Source organism: Zonotrichia albicollis, chromosome 1, assembly GCF_047830755.1.
Source record: "Zonotrichia albicollis isolate bZonAlb1 chromosome 1, bZonAlb1.hap1, whole genome shotgun sequence".
Lineage (NCBI taxonomy): Eukaryota > Metazoa > Chordata > Aves > Passeriformes > Passerellidae > Zonotrichia > Zonotrichia albicollis.
Window position 1 is genome coordinate 126,680,056 of NC_133819.1, and position 17,626 is coordinate 126,697,681.

General features: G+C 37.6%; 1 long non-coding RNA gene across 1 annotated transcript; it reads left to right on the forward strand.

Annotated features, from left to right (window-relative positions):
- Positions 1 to 4,579: 4,579 nt before the first annotated feature.
- Positions 4,580 to 14,985, forward strand: LOC113458736 (uncharacterized). The gene is made up of 4 exons (XR_012577258.1): positions 4,580 to 4,745; positions 6,757 to 6,834; positions 9,648 to 9,727; positions 14,216 to 14,985. It is a non-coding gene; the product is annotated as an uncharacterized LOC113458736 (long non-coding RNA).
- The last annotated feature ends 2,641 nt before the right edge of the window (positions 14,986 to 17,626 follow it).

Consider the following 17,626-nt stretch of genomic DNA (forward strand, 5'->3'; position numbering starts at 1 on the left):
GAGCCTGGCAATCATTTACCTAGATCTTTGCAGCTTTACTCTCCACTGCTCACTCCTTGTTTGTCATATTGATTTTGTATTTTCAGTCACCTGTTGGCCTTGAGGAGGATGAATGATTGCGTATTGTTTACATTGCAGCAATGCCTCGTGGCAATGGCAACTCAGTCAGAGAGCTGGACCCTGTACAAATGTCCAGCTGGATGGATAAACCCTGAAAGAACAGTCTGCCAGAAAAACAACAGTCAAAACAGGTAAATAGGATGAACTATCCCACACAAACAAATTGCAGGATAAAGTCCCATTGGTTTTATTATAATAAAGGAAAAATCAGTGCTGATGTAGTGAAGTAGTGAGAGGTTCAGAAGATAAGGATTTTAATGAATTTTAGGAGAGGAAATAAGCTAGATTTTAACTTTACCTCATTAAAGGAACATAGAACTACAAGTGATTGGCTTTGTCACAGTGTCTTGTCCTTGTCAAAGTCTTCCTGCTGCCCCAGTCAAGACAGCCTCGGCATTTTAACCCCTTTGATTATGTGAGATACCTTTCCTTCAGTAAGTAAACATGAAGTCACTGGAGAGGACTAATTTCTTTTTCTCTTCAGGAATGAAAATATCTCAATTGAAATTCTGCTTTTGTACTTTGGTGCCTTCCAAGTTGCATCATTGCTGTGTTCCATGACTTTGAAGATGACTCCAAAATCGAATGTGCACCTCAGAGCTGCCTCTGACAGCTGGGATTTAGGGCACAAGAAACATATTATATCAGCTGCTCTGTGGCTTCTCTGCTTTCCTTTTCATTTCAGGTTTGTCATAAAGGAGGAGATGTCTTTGTGGTTCAGATCTTAGTTATGTGAGAAGACACCTTTTCTCCCCTGTGCAATCTGCAGCTGTTGAGGTAGCCTGCCAAGGGAGCGATCACTGACTTGAACCCTCTTGAAACCATCTGATCATGCACCTGATCTTCACCCATGCAAGTGGCTTCTTCTGATGGTTGGGTTTATTCCACATCGCATCAGAGTGCCTGAGAGCTACAGGCTGTGCTCAGATTCTGATGGCACCAATGGTGCTGCTGCGTGGATATGATTGTGCATATGCTCCCCATAGAGAAATGGGAGTGGATGTGGATTATCCTGCCTTGCCTCGGGGCACAGCCAAAGGATGTGGCCTCAGCTGAGCAGAAGGATGAACAAACTGTTGAGCTAGTTCATGACAATTTTTGTTATTGCTCTCTGCAGCTCCCAGTGAACATGAAGAGCAGCTAATGCAGGGAATCAGGCTACAGAGGTAATTGAATCATAGAATCATTAAGGCTGGAAAAGACCTCTAAAATCATTGAGTTCAACTGTTACCCCAGCACTGTCAAGTCCAACATTAAACCATGTCCCTAAGCACCATATCTGCGCATCTTTTAAACACCCTCAGGGCTATTTACTCAACCAGTCCCTGGGCAGCTTATTCCAATTCTTTGCTCTTACAGCAAAATTCTTTCCCTAATATTCAATCTAAACCTCTCCTGACAAGATTAGAGGCTATTTCCTCTCGATTATTACTTGCTACTTCCAAAAAGAAACTGACACCCACTTTTTTACAGCCCCGTCAGGCAGTTGTAGAGGGCAATAAGGTCTCCCCTAAGCCTCTTTTTCTCCGGTCTAAACAACTCCATCTCCCTCAGCCTCTCCTCATAAAACTTGCATTCCAGACCCTTCCCCAGCTCCACTGCCCTTCTTTGGACTCACTCCAGCGCCTCAACATCCTTCTTGCATTGAGGGGCTTAAGACTGAACACAGGATTTGAGCTGTGGCCTCACCAGTGCCCCAGTCACTGGAGGGGACAATCACTGCCCAGGTCCTGCCCACTGTGCACTCAGAGCAGACAGCCAAAAGAAACTGCAGTGTCCTGCAGAAACTGGCAGGGGTTGTGCAAGGGTCTTTGTTCCTGGCAGTTAGTGGCAGCCTGCATTTGGATCGTTTTTGAGGAGCCTTCCCCAAAGACCAGAACTGCAATTTAGGAAATTTCCTCATAGTGGATCAGCCACCTTTTTCAGGCCACTTTGTGAATGGAAAGCATGACCCTGAAATCTGCTCTGGAACAGCACTGAGAAAGGGAAACCTGTACTGCTTAACTTTTTAAATGTTTTTTTTTTTTTTGCTTTCTTCATGTGTCACTAATTTTTATCAAGCTCCTCTCCTGCTTCAGGTGAATCATCTGAGGTGTAGTTATCAGGTAGAGCTCTCTCTGAATTTTATGTTACATTTCTCCATAATTTTTGATAGATTCCAAAGTTAAAGACTGCCAGCTGGGGAATCTCAATTTGCCATTTACTTCCAATGTGTCCTTCATAGTTTAGCTGATAAAGCATCCAAGCTTGCCCTGGAGAACACACCTAACAGGAAGAAACATTCTAGAGGCTGTTGCTGATAGCAAACTCACTGCTTCTTGAATGTTTAGCTCCTAGTAACTTAATATTGATACATGCCTACAATTTGAGAGGATGGGAGTTCGTAAGGGAACTTCTGAATCTATAAACACAACTACACGCATAATCAAGACCGTTAGGTTCTAGTGTAGTCGGAAAATCTTGTCATAAATTGCCACACTTTATTTTTCATTACACCAGAGGAATATTTCCTCAGTGTGAGGATTTCTGCACCTCACTTTCAGAAATTTACCTGACGCCACATCTTTAGTGGAAGGTTAGCCATCATGTTCAGATCACTTTCTGCAGCTGTCACTCCAAAGACATGTTAATTCCCCTAGCTAGTTGAAGTTAAAATATTAATCTAGTTATTGAAAAATAATGGATGTAGAAAAACATGTACATGGTTTCTGTATGTGCTGAAATCTAAAATGCCTAGAGCTGCCCTGATTTCAAGCTCATGAGTCATCTAAACTCAAGCTGTAGAAATTCCAGGGGGCCTGTTGTTAAATAATTCACCAGTGATGTAATTTTACTGTGTATCTCATTAACAAAACACTGCAGGAAAGAATTAGGGAAAAGAACCTAAAGCAATCCCAGTACTTTTTTTTTTCTTCTAGAACTGTCATATCTAAAGAATTAATTTATAAGTGATAGGATAACAAGTTCATATTAAATTATGGAATGAAAATCTCTGTCAAGTAATGAGAAAAATTAAGAGAATCCTTTCTGCTTCAAGTCCTGTACCCAAATATATCTTGCACAGTCCTCTTTTTCAGATTGTAGGTATGTATGAATGTGTATATCCACCTAATATAAAATCATATATGTATGGGAAGGCTGGGAGAGATCTCCTTTGCAAGAAAATATGTCCTGTCTTCCACAAAAAAAAAAAAATATATATATATATATACAAACATTAAAAAAAAAATACCACTTTGTCTCAAAGTTATTAAAGCCTTTTTATTATCTCTAGCACTGTGTAATAGTCGAGTAAGCAATCAGGTTATGCAAATAATAATCTTCTTTTATCTAGAGGTATGCATCTGCAATTAAGAATGTCAGTCACCTTATCTTGTAAACAGTCTGTTCTCAGTACACAAATATGGGATCTGGTGCAGATGTGTCTGTGTATGCCAGAGCACCAATATATCATTTTTGCTGCATCTAAAGCCTGCAATTTCATGCTTAGCACTTGGCATTGTAACCATGGTTATCTCCAGTTAGAAGCAGAATACAGAGGCTTCAGCAGATGGGTTTTTTACTTGGACCCCTGGCAATCAAAAAACAAAAAATCTCCAGAATACATAAACACAGCATATGGTAGATATATTAGTATTATTTACTACCAGATACACGAGCTTTAGACTTTGTTGGAGTTTTTCCCTCAAATTCTTTACAAGCCAAGAGGACTGTTAAGTCATTTGTAAGAGAAATGGACTTTTCCAGGGAGAACTTTCCCTATGCAAGAAGAAATTAGTGTGAGCCTTTTAGCTTCTAAGTATGAGGTTAAAGTGACATGTTATCTGCGAGCATGTATATTTTCAAAGGCTTGGATACCTTTTTTAATATCTTACCTTCAGAGAAACTAGCATGCCATTTCAAAATTTTTAGGAAATATTGGAAGTTCACAGCACTGATATTAGCCTAGAATTTTCTACATTTCTATGGGTTTCCATGTGGCAGTGTTGAGCAGAAAGAATTTACAGCAGAATAAATTTAGCAGATGACCAGTGCATCTTTACAGGTTGAAATAAATTACTCCAGTTCTGAGGAATGTGTGATTGTGTTTTTTCTTTCTGAAAACTGAGTGCTTATATGCATTGTCTTACAGTTTTAACTTCCTAAATGCAAAGAATTTTATCTCTAATTTCCAGAAAATTTGTACAGGCTCGAGTAAGCTGGGTATTTTTTTTAGGAGTCACCAGATAACATATTGTAGACATTATATGTTTTCCATACAGCAGCTTAAGAGCACTTCTTGTCAGGAACAGAAAGGAGAAATACCATCCTTCCAAAGTAAAATTGGATTATGCTCTTAAATGACAATATCTACTATAAAGAAAAAAGCTGGGGTGAGCTTTAGCTCAACCTTTCAAACAAAACCATTTACTCCATATCTGTTATTTTCATTCATTTGCTGTAGGCCTGACCTGGTAAATGGAGGTTACTCTGAAAACTGTACTTAATAACTGCTACTGTTATTCACCATACTCTATACTGAACAAGCGAGGCACGTTGGAAACATCACCAGAGTCAAGAGTCAATTCCAGAAGTATTTGAGACCCTTGGCCTGAGTCTGCCACTGCATTTTATGGAAAAGAATGGTGAGTATGTGTACTTGTCAGCATTCAAAGCAGCTGGCAATACAGCCTGCATTGAATCTCTACAGCTCTGAGGAAGCAGCATGCAGCTGGGGAAGAGCCAAGCAGGAGCTGCAGAGCTGGAACAGACATGGAAAGGCATTGGAGCTGGAGCTGACCCACTTGCATGGAAAAACCCATAAGAACTTCGCATGAGGCCACAGACAAAGAGTGGTTGTGGTGTCTGGGAGTGAAATGTGGCATTAAACTAAAAAAGCCCAGATAAAAGAAATCATGGGGAGTAATTTTACTGTTTCAGGGTTTTTCTTAGGGCTGAATAGTGAGGGACAGAGTTTGAATGTAAAGAAGCACCAGGAACTGTTGCCATCTTATTGTGAAAGTCCCATACCTTCTCGGTAATTTCTTGTGGGCATCTCCTCGCAGTGCTGACTCCTTCTTCTTCTCAGTACAGACAAACTTCAGCCCTCTTCACAGCACAATCAGCAAACTCCAACTCTCCTCTCAACCCACTCCTTATAGCACTCATCTCCTTATTGGACACAGCTATGGCCTATTAAGGACAGGCCTGTTTCTAATCTTTGGTGATTACTACAGCTGCAACTCCTCAGGTGTGAGATTACCTTCTGCACTATTCTCTTACATTCTATCCCTCCACAAGAAACAATAGCTGGAAGTGCCAACTACAGAAGACAGAGAGACAGGTTCTCCTACATCTTAGTTGAGTGCAAAACCCCACAGGGAAATGCAGGATTCTTTTCAGGCTTGAATACATTCATTTAAAATGTGGCATATCCAGTTCCACCATGTATTTGTGTTATTGTACCAAAGATAAAGGCTGCTTTCACATAAATTCCTTTATGCTGAACAGATAAACTATCAAAAGGCTGGTACCTTCTTCAAGAGCTTACAGTCATGAAATACAACAATAGATCTCAAAAAATAACGAGAAAACAACAGAGGAAAGTGCTGTCATTATAGTGCAAGAGTTTTACTGTACATTGCGAGGGCTCCATATTGCTAGAGTTTCATATCTCCTTGATAGAGCTTTCTTGTAGGCAGCTCCTCCAGGCACTGACTCTTCCTTGTCCTCACAGCAGCTAACTGACTCCAGTTCCCACCAATCCACTCTTTTATAACTCTCTTCTTATTGGCTACAGATGTGGCCTGTTAACATCAGGCCTGCTCCTAATATTTAGTAATTGGTTCAGCTGCAACTCCTTAGGGGTAAGATTACTTTCTATACTACCTTTATTTACTTATGTTCTATCCTCCTACAGGAAAAGGAAGGTTTTCAAATAGATCACAAAGGAAATCTTCAGGGTTCCATCAGGATGACATTTTCATCATTCATGGAGTAATGGCTATAAAATGAAAGAGGAGAGACATAGGTTAGATATTAGGAAGGAATTTGTTATTGTCATGATGGGGAGGCACTGCAACAAGTTGCCTAAAAAAATTGTGGATGTCCCATCCCAGGAAATGTTCAAGAACAGGTTGTGGTTCAAGACCCAGTGTGCTGTTTAGTGTCTGCTTATCTTTCAAATACGCAAACCTTGCTCTGCTTCACTTAATTTGAAAATTTAAAAGTTGTAGGATCTTCATCACAAAATTCAGTAGGTTTTAAGTAAGCAAAAAATATTACACATTGTGATTGGAGTCCAACGGTCAATATGTCCTGGAGCTCAAAATTTAGTTTAGATTAAGGTAACACTTTGTGAAATTTTATAGTGACCCAGCTCTGGACTATGCTTTTCTGTTCAAATACTGAAATTGGTTACACCTACCTCTTTTATACAGATTGTCTGTAATGGTAAAGAGGCTGTTGACACTTCCAGATGAATTTTGCTTTGAATTTTTGAATTTGTCTGAACTTGAATTTCAAAGCAAAACTCAGAGCGTGTGAGATCAAATAAATGAAAACCAGAAAGTCTGCATGAATTCCTGTAACATGAAATAACTGAGTCCTTGCCAGATTTGCTTACTATCTAAAAATAGTTCAATCTCATCTATTCAGAATCTCCTGTGATAACAGAAGGAGTAATATAAAGACCAAGAGACATGTGAGAAGCTAAGTCAGAGGCTTGAAAGGAAGGTAAGGAAAAAGAGACTTTGTAACTGTGATGTGAACTTTGTCCCTCCTTGAAATGGCATTTAAGTGTAGTGACTGTGGTACTTTCTGTAAATGGATTGTCACGCACCCTCCTAAAGCTGTGTGTGTGCCCTCTCTGAGTGATTGAGGTGGATGTGCTATCCAGGTAACAGACTAGTTTTTTTCTTTTTTTTTTAAAGAACAAAAATTATTATGTAAATATGGTGGAACAAAAGCAACAAAAAAGAGAAGGAGAACCATTTACTAATTTTAATAATAATAGCAGTCTTCCATAAGCAGTTCAGTACTGAAGCTGTTGCTGTTTGAAATAGCTTCATTTCCCTGCGAATTTGAGGCAGCTACCATCAAATTATTTATCTCTTTTTCTGCTGGGTAATCCTTCAGATGTTATTTTTTACATAGCAGCCTAAATTACATTTGCTGCCTTGCAAGGGAGAAGACAAGTTACCTGCTGCAGACTGAATCCAGGATGCACCAGGAAAGAAAGTAAGGGAACAGTGCAGAAACAAAAGAGAGTTTTTTTGACAGTTAAATCCTCATGCATGCAATACTTCCCTTTTTTAAAGCTGATTTCTTTTATTCCTTTTATTAGTTCTTTTCATACGTTTTAGTTGTGTATGCAGTCCTTCATTATTTTTTTTTGCCATTTTTGTCCAGCTTTGGCCAATGCTTAGTCACTTATTGACATATTGACATTTCAGCCAGCTGATTGTTGTCATGGTTGAACCTGGGCTGTGTGTAACTATTTGCAGGGCCGGTCAGGACCTTTTTTCAGGCATTCATCTTTTTCGCTCTTCTATTATAGATGGTTGAACTGGTTTCCCAATATTTTTTTAAACAAGTATCTAATATTTTCTGTCTAGCACTATTGACTAATTCCCATTTTTCTTTTGACTGGTCACTTGAGTTTACAAAGAACAACCTCTTCATTTATTATAATTTTCTATGAGTATATCCTACTGCTTTAAAATGTTCCTAACAATTATTAAGTTTGCTCTTCTGGACAGACGTTCCGGTGTCTTGTTTGTTTGTTTGCTTTTAAATTACAAATAAAATTTCAGAAATCATACTCTAAATGAGATAGAAGCCAGATTTTTATTTTACTTTATTATTCTGTCCTGTTTTTCATTTCTCCCACTTCTGTAACTAAGGGAATTTTAAGTGTTTTGCTAGTATTGCAAATCATCATTTGCTTTTTAAACTAGTTAGTAAACTAGCTAGCAATGACAGCAAAGTCTCTGCCAGACAACAAGAGAATACATTTTTAGCTCTTGCACACAAAATTCTGTAAAGAAAAACTGGACTGTTTGTATATAACTGCTGGTAACCATAGGATGAGAAATTCCACATTCATTATCAGTTTGTACAGTCAGATGTGAAATATCTCAGAGCTTAGGTGCTCATTTGCAGTGCAACTAATAAAATGCCTGATTTTTTCTGAGGATTTCAAATACCTATTAAAATGTAGAGAATATTTATTGAAGACTATATGCTACTGTATAGTTCCTTGACAAACATGCCAAAGAGATTTCCATCCTTAGCTATAGAGTAATCTCAGATTCAGATACAAAGTGAGGCTGTTTAATGTTTACCTTATTTTAGAAGCTATGAGAAGTTGGAGTCACTAAGCAATGTGATGAGAAAAATCTTCAGAAAATTTTTTGTTTTAGTCTCTATATTGAAAATATATAAGCCAAAGACATTTTCTGTGGTGAAGCAGCAATCATAAGTTTGGATTTATGATATTATGACCAGCTGGAAAATTTAGTTAATGTAGCCAGACTTCTAATTGCTGTCTTAGACTTTGATCCTTATCATTATGGTAATCCTTTCACTATAAAAATCAATCAATTAATATTTTTTGCTCACACAATTATATTTTTATTGCATTAATATATGTTTTAAAGGTACTGTTCTGATAATTGGTATTTGATTTATATATAAGGAATTCCTGAATGCCCTTAAGTACAAAATGTAGCAACAAAGAAACATAAAGGTACACAATAAAGTACTGTTCACTGTTACAGGATAGGGGGGGTTCATGACCCAGAAAGCTTCAGCTTCTCTGAGGGGCAGATCTATCTTGGATCAGGCAGCTTGCAGGTCTGTGCCACAGCACTGGAGCCTGCAGATTTTGGGATGATGTGGGGGGCAGCACTCCTCCTGCACTACTCTGGGTTTCAGGAAGCTTTCCAGAAAAGCTTTTTTTTTTTTTTTTTTTTTTTTTTTTTGTTTTTTTGTAAATGAAAGTCTGCAGAATTTATAGGGGTTGATTTCTTTTGTGTGTGTATTCTATGAAGTGAAAGTTATCTGGGAAATTAAAGTTGATTGAAAAAATAGAAATTTCTTTTCCCATCATTCTGCTTTAAATAGTTCAGATTCTACCAAAAAACGTCATTTTTTCTCAGTTATTTTCTTAAATCCAAGCCTTTGAGGGAACTGGGCTGCTACATGGCTGTCGTGTTGTTACTTTCTTCGGAAACCCTCACATGTCAAAGTCTGTACTTCCACCTGTAAACCTAAGCAGATTGAGGACAAGTGAGTGATCAATCCTGCCCAACCAGATGAAAGAGTAAAAGTAGTTATAGTACTTATTTCTGTAAGAAAACTACCAAGTCCTGATTTAACCAGTCAGCAAAGGGTGGGGTCAGCTTAACCAGTCAGCAGTCAGCAGTGTGTGCAGTTGGCTGGAGGATAGAAGCTGAATAGTCAGAGCTGAGGAGAATCAACTTGTTTCCCTAATTTAGAATGATTCAAGCATTTTACTTTTGTTTTTTCTTAATTTCTGAAAATAGCAAAAAGATAAATGGATTCTGGAAGAGAGGAACTCTGTTGTATTTGTACAGAGAATCTGAAGCTGGAAATTCCTTCACAGGTGGGTGCTGTGCATTTTACCAAATATATTAACTCACACAACCATTTAATGATTACCTTACACAGAAAATGATGTGAAAATAAAAAAAAATAAGCAATGTGATATACAGACAAAGCCTTCAGACATTTTTAACTACCATTGACTTAGATTGACTCTCATACCAGCACAATAACTTCTGAACCTCTAAACAGGGCCTAATGAAGGCAAGCATATGTTAGGAGAAAAAAAGTATTTTTACCTTGTAGGAGAGGGATTAAAACAATAGACAATGACCATCACATCCTCCAGACAGAACAGGTTATAGCTATTTCAGGGTTTGAGGATTGAGTTTCTTCCTGGGACCAGCCTCAGCTCTGATTAATCCCAGTGTCAAGGGATTTAGCATGATGATCCTTGTTGGTTTCTTCCAGCTCAAGTTATTTTAAATCTGAGTATAGTAGATGACTGAACCATGTAAGTAATGGGGAAATAGTACTAAGGTTCACCACTAACCCACAAAACTGATGGTTTCTGAAGGTCATGCAAAATAACAGAAACAAACTTGAAAACAGATCTCCAATGTCTCGAACCTCAGTGTGGCCAGACAAGACCATTTTATCTTTTCTCAATCTTTACTTATGAATTAAAAATTTGATAGCAACTTGTTCTTTTTTTTTCTTCCATGTCTTTACCAAATTACAATGCTAATTATTAATTAAGGACATCTGTACTTGATGTAAATACTCTTTACAAAATAAGTGCAAGTATTAAAATGAGATGTGGGGCAGCAGTGCCAGTGCACCATGAACAAAACAAGTGATGCAAACTAAAATACTGAGCAATATATTTGCCTATTGCTGACAGCAGCAAGGGAAATAATTTATATACATATTAGTATATAAACAAGTTAATTCAAATATGTACTTTTGTTTTTCCATGTTGGATATTGAAAGTGAATGTTGTTTGCAAATCCTTTTTATTTAGCTCCTCAGAGCTAAATGATATTTCTAAATGATTTAATCAGTGCCACTAGGTAACACATTCTCACTGGTTCTTATACTAATCTTACACATCAGAGTGACCTACTATTGAATCATTTTCTAGCTGAATATATTTGTGTCTATGAGCATATTTTGGATAATAGCAACACTTTTCCAGTTCTACAGTAGTTAATAAGTTCAGATATTGATGTACAATTCATTGCAAAAAGATTGCATTGCTTAATTACATTCTTGTGAGGATGTAGATACAAAAGGATAAAGGTCTTATCTTAGTGTATCTATTTCCCCACAGGGAAAGAAACTGCTGTTCTCCAGTAAATGCACATTCACAGATATATTAAGAGTTGTGCTCACACTGAGAAAGGCAGTAGCATAAATATTTCAGTAGAAAAATTCATTTCTAACAAAAATAATGCTGGTACAACTTCTGTATGCGTGCCAGACTCCACTGACAACAGTTTTTCCTGATTCCCATGATAACAACATCAGTAATTGTGAAATCCTTTGGAACTAATGTGGCGTATGAGTGTAATTCTGAAGGACAATCACTTCACTGGCTGAGGATAATCTGCAACAAGGTGATTGGGGCATCTGGCTGCTTTAACAGCAATGCAAGTAGATGCTGTGGATAGAAATGAATGTATCATCCCTGGTCCTGATTACTATGTCACTCGGATATATCCTAACCTTCAGTATCAATGGGCTATTTTAAAGGTTATCAAAACTTCATCATGAATGTTTTCTGGTGAATCCATAATCTCTTTTAGAAGGCATATATGTGAAGTCTTCCAAGCTTTTAGTCGTGCTCTATTTCTTGTTCTGAAGCTCCAGAAAAATGGTTTAGAAAATATTTATTCTATTTTAGTGATGGGAAAAGAATTAGAAAGAGAGATAGCTTGCAGCATATTTTTTCTATTTTAGATGTTTTTATTCATTGCTTCTTTTACTTTCAGAGAAAAAGAAGTCCCAGTCTTTTCAATCCTTCTTCAAAGAAGTTGTTTGCATGTTTTTGTGCTAATTACTATCATTTCTCTCTATGTCCAGTCCTATTTCGCATTCTTCCATCTATTTGGACAGTATAAGAGCAAGGTATTTCAAGTACTGCAACTCTGAAACACCTACTGGTACTGTGACTTTGCCTGCAATGCTTTTTGTTCTACTCCATTTGCCCAAGAACTCATCTTTTTGAAATGTGATTTTGTATTGAATGGAAATCTCTAGTGGGCTAGAAACTGAGTCCATCATTTCCTAAACTGCTATTGTTAATGTAAAACAGTAACTGCAAAAGTAATTCAAGTTTCCTTTCCCATTGTTGACAGTGTCTATATCTCTGGAAATCACTATTCTGAGAAGACTCCTTGAACTTGAAAGGGTAGAAGATAGGTTGGTTATGACAATTGCATATCATCTTCTAAGGTACATTAGCCATAGACTTACACTTAACAACAATTTCAGCTAATTAAATTTTCTGTAGGCAAAGTATTCCACTGTGGTCAAAGACCCTGCTGACACACACATCTCCTGGTGAAGGTGTCTGGGATTGACTTGAGACTGAATGAATGTAGCTTCTGCCTCATCTCAGGGATCCTTTGAATTTATGCTGAGAGATAGCAAATGCCTCACATAATCTATTGCTTGACTCTTCTGTATAGTTGTTCCACGAAATCCTCCCTCAGAGAGTAAGTACAAGCAGAAATCTGACTCCAACCTTCCATTATTATTTGAACGATGGTTATTGAGTCATACTGTTTAGAAATGTCATGGGAAATTTCTAATGGTTCCATATGAGGCTCTGAAGTTTGCCCATGAGTCTCCTTTTTGGTATGTTTGGCTAAAAAGTGGGACATGGGTGGGCACAGGTTAAATGCTACAACCTTGACTAATTCAAAATTTGGCAAAATGAATTGTTGTCCCTGATGTAAGGGAGAGACATAGAAAACTAGAAATATGGGACCAAACCTGAATTTGGTAGCAATATTATTGAAAAGCTATCTATATATGGTAGATGTTCTGGTTGTTGCAGAATAAGCCTAAGAATGATTACATGTTTCTTACCTAAGGCAGATACTTTCAACAGGAATGGAAATATACAAAAGCAAATCTAACAGTTTCTAAGTATTTCACTGGAATTGAGGTCACACCTTGAAAGGAAGACAAATATTCAACAATGATAGTTCACTAATCTCTTCATTTGAACTTCCTGAAGTCAAAGAATTGTTCTCCAGATGTGATACAATTAAAACATGCAAAATTCCTGAAAAAAACCTAGTATGTTTCATACTTGCTTTTGTCAGAGCTGGAAGTGCTAATTGACTGAAACTGCAAGCATGTTGATATATCAGGGAATGCAGCAATTCAGCTTTACTTAGTTCATGTAGGACACATCCTAAAGAACTTATTCCCATTCCAACGCTGCTACCCACCTGCATGGTGTCCTTGCTAAGCACTGCCAGCTTGTCAAGTGCCAGAGAGTAAAGGTGGGTGACACCAGACCATTTTGGCTTTGCCCAGCTGCAGCTCTGGCAGAGCAGCACACAGGTGGCAGTTGGTGAGGGGCACAGAATCTTACCTGGCCTCACCTGAAGCAGAGATGACTTCACTTAGGTTTTGCAGATTGCTTATCATATCGGAAGGCAGAGTGACATGGTTCATAAAGAAACAAATAAAGAAGAACTGAGCTGAAAAGATGAGGTGGTTTGGAAATAAATTTCAGTGGAGTTAGAAAAGATTGAAGACGTGGGCATTAGTGATGGTGGGAAGACAGCACTCCTTTTCCAATGCCAGCTGTTCTACAGAAAGGCTCTTGCCATGCAGGTCTCATTTCTGGGAACAGGAAGGGAGAGGGAGTTCCTGAAGAAGCTGGTAATGAGATTGGGAATCTTAAATCTAGTGCTGTGAAGTAACAATTAGACATCCTTATGGTCTACAGGCAGTGGGAAAACGACATTGCAGCAAAACCATGGCAAGAGGGCAGAAGATTAGGAAAAGCCCTTAAAGGGGAAGATATAAAGAAAGGATTAATGAGAAGGTTTTTTCAAATAATTTGTGAACTGAGTGTCACATGTTTCCAAAATATGCCTAAACTGCAAATCTCTCACTGGTATATCTCCCCATGTATCCAGGACATTTTTTATGTTTTCCCTTGCTGTCACTTCTGAGTTTATCACTGCAGACACATTAAGGGAAAATTGGAAAATATTAATTCTTTTATATGTTTAGACCTGTAAAAACCTTTTTTTACAACCATTAGCTTTTCACCTTGTCTCCTTTTATATATTTTTCCTTCCTCCCTGTATTATAATTTCCCCCAGAAGCATTGCCCAATTTTTACTGCTTTGCTATGACCTTATAAATCTGATTTTTCTTTAGTTTCTATGTTTCTGCTCCGACTATAGCATATTTTTTCCTGATGTGAGGTGAGCATCAATGTTTCTTTTTTTTTTTTTTTTTTTGGTTTTACTCCTTCTTTGGTAAATGGGTTGTAAAAAACCTATAATTTTCATTTCAGATGCCAGGAGTGAGTTGACAAAGAAGACTTTCTGCATACCTTACTGCTCTGCCTGGAAGCTAAAGAAAAAATAATCCTTTTGTATGCCACATGAAGCAGGTGACAATCTTTTGCAGTGAGCAGGATGTGAAAATTTTGTGAAAACGATGGTGTTTAATGCTTTCCCATGGCATAGTTTAGCTCCTATGTGTGTGTGCTGGTTGAATTATACATTTTCTATTAAAGCAATATGCTTCAGAATGATTCTGTAGCTGATGACACTGGAGAAAAATTTACAGTTTGTTGCTGAATTTATTAGCAATGCATGCCACAGTCCTTGGTTGGGTGCTGCATATGACAAAATACAGATAGGCAGGACAAAGTCTGTTCAGATGCTGCTTATTTCTATGATGCAGGCATTTAAAGGAGCAGTAAAGGGCATATTATTATGCAGAATTTCAGACATATGAAGTCTATTTGGAGAAATATGATATAGATATACTGCTAGCAATCCACAGAAGTTATAGGCAAGCTATGTGCTAGACAATGTGGATTTTACAATCTGGGGACAAAAATTGATTCTGTGAATGCTTAGAAGCAATATGTGCAGTCTAGGAGGAAGGCTTTCTAAGCTCAATTTTAAAAAATTAAAGAAATTCTGGCACCCATTTTGGACTTTGGGAAGCAAAGTCATTATAACTCCTTCCAGATATCTGTCTGATCAGAAAATGGAATTTCTCATTTAGCTTGGGAAGCATTATATATGTTTAGTTCCTGACAAAAGCTTTACAGATGGGCACCTCATTCTCATTAATTCTTGCTGATTTTTGTCAGCATCAGAAAATATATTGTCAAAAATGAATGGTATATACCTATGAAAGGTATTTCATTTCCCTCACAATGCTGCTGACTTCATGTGTGTTCTTTTTCAATCAGAAGAGAAATCTAAATTTTTATAGAACAGAAAAAACCTCAGCTTTTGGGTTTTGTTAAATATTAAAATTATGTTGGTTAGTCGTTTTTGTTTTAGTTTTTTTCAAATGGTTTTCATTGTGAGGTCCTCATTCCCTGAGGGAGTGGCCTGAAGTTGTGCCAGGAGCAGTTTAGGTTGGATAGTAGAAAAAGGTTCTTCTCCCAGAGGGTGTTTGGGCACTGGAACAGGCTCCCCAGGGAAGTGCTCACAGCACCAAGGCTGACAGAATCCAAGAAGAGTTTGGACAGCGCTCCCAGGCACATGTGTGACTCTTGAGCTGTCCTGTGCAGAACCAGTATTTGGACTCTGGTGATCTTAGTGGGTCCCTTCCAACTCAGAATATTCTCTTATTTTGTGGTATTCAAAATTACAGACATGGGTAAATTAAATAAATTCTCAATAATTCTAACTTTGAAAATATTATCAGTAAAACTATTGAGTTGTTTCCCATTAAAAAAAAAAAATAATTATATACTTATTAGATACTTTCTTACTGACTTGGCCAACTTTTCTGAACTAAACCCCAGAATGGAAGGGTAGTCCCTACCACAAAGAAAATTTATGTCAGGTGAATGAAGATGAGAAGTGCTCTTAAATCACAACAAACAAACAAAAAGTGAGATTGAGAGCTGGGCAAGAACCAAATGAGCTAGGAAATGAAAAGACAATATAGCTTCATAAGGGCTTTTTGGATTTCACAGTGACTCAGAAGCTGAATGCCTCATAACCTATAAGCAAAGGAATGTGAGAGTGAGAAAAATCCCTTTCCTCCAATATTCCACTACATAAACCACTTGGATTACATGAAAAATACTTCATCTATTTATTACCTAAGAAAAATGTTTAACCCCACTACTTAAGCAAAAACCAATTGAACAAAAAATCTACCTGATAAAAACAAATACTACCTGCTTTGACCAAATGGAAGAAAAGCAAAAGAAATCTTGAACAGAGCATGAGAGTCACTGTCTCAGACCTGCTTCTTGGGATGGGGTTTGGATTGTGCCTGTTTCCTGGAGCAGAACCTTGAACAGAACCTAGTGGGCTTGACTGAAAAGTGTCAGCCCAGCTCTGGAATGATTTCTGATACTCTGAAATAGATATCACAGCATATCATTAGCAAGGCTTTTTTGCTGTCAGAACCACACGGGAAAAATAAGTGTTTTATGGATTCTGCTGCTTCATAAAAAGAAGCATCTGGGCGGGGATGTAATGAAATATTTGGCATCTCAAAAATTATGCACAAATTTATCCTGAGCAGGTAAATCAACTCAGCATCACTGACAGTGTAGAGGGTATGCAGTACAAGAATATACACAAAAAATATAAAAACAAGAAAGCGCATCCTTTTGCAAGCTCTGAATAATAATCAACAAAATGGACTCTACAAGGACGGGTTACTGACTCAAAAGTAAAGCAACTGTAAAACATATACACCCTCCAGAAAACCAACAGAATGCAGATTAGAGGTATTGCTTCTGCTTTTCTGTTCCCAAACTTCCTAGGAATTAATGCTTCATAAAACAGTTCCTCAACTCTTTCCACATGATTAAATTTTGGTTATCTCATTGCAGCAGGATAAGTGTATGCAGATCTGCAAGAATTTAACATTGTTATCTCCTTTTAAATCTTTAATACACTTAATTTGTTTTCCTTTAGAAAAACAAATAAAAAATCCCCCAAAAACTGTGTATGTGGATCTTCATATTTGAAATGTGTTATTGCTTACTTTGGCAACAGAAATGAAAAGATTTGCTGGAAGGCTTGACAGATTACCAAAACGAACCCCCCAATGGGTTTTAAAATCTTTTGGAGAGCTGCAAAATGCAATTAAAATTTTGTGATACCACTTGTTTATACAGTTTATATGACAGTATCAAAACCTTGGATCCAGTCTTCCTAGTATAAGCTTTAAGTTTACAGAAATGCTTATTGAAAATATTTTCTTCATAAATCTGTTTGATCTGTTGACTTGGTTTGTGCATCACCCAAAGGAGGAGCAGGAAGTCGGGACATGAACTCCACATTTCAAGGTCTCAGTCCAGGGACTATAATTGCTTCTGTGTGGTTCCAATGAAAATAAAGTTGAGTTTCAGGTATTCCCCTCCTATATACCCTTTCTTTCTATATAGCTAGCTCCCTCTTTCCACTACATTAAAAAGGAAAGGTAACAAGGAACATTTCATGATCTGCAACATCCTGGAAGATGGGATGCCACATCTCATTTACTTCTCCCAGTCAAGAAGACATGGATGAGACACCAACTCCTTTGGCATCATGCATTTAAGAACCTTATTCAAGTAACAGAAGGGTAGATCCCTCATTCACTCACATGAGGCCACACAACTATTTGTGATTGTGCAGGGAAGTAGAATGTTGCACAGTAGCAATGCACAAGGCATGACTAGAAGAGAAATGCAGCTGGAAAGACATGACAGTTTTCCGACTACATTGTTATT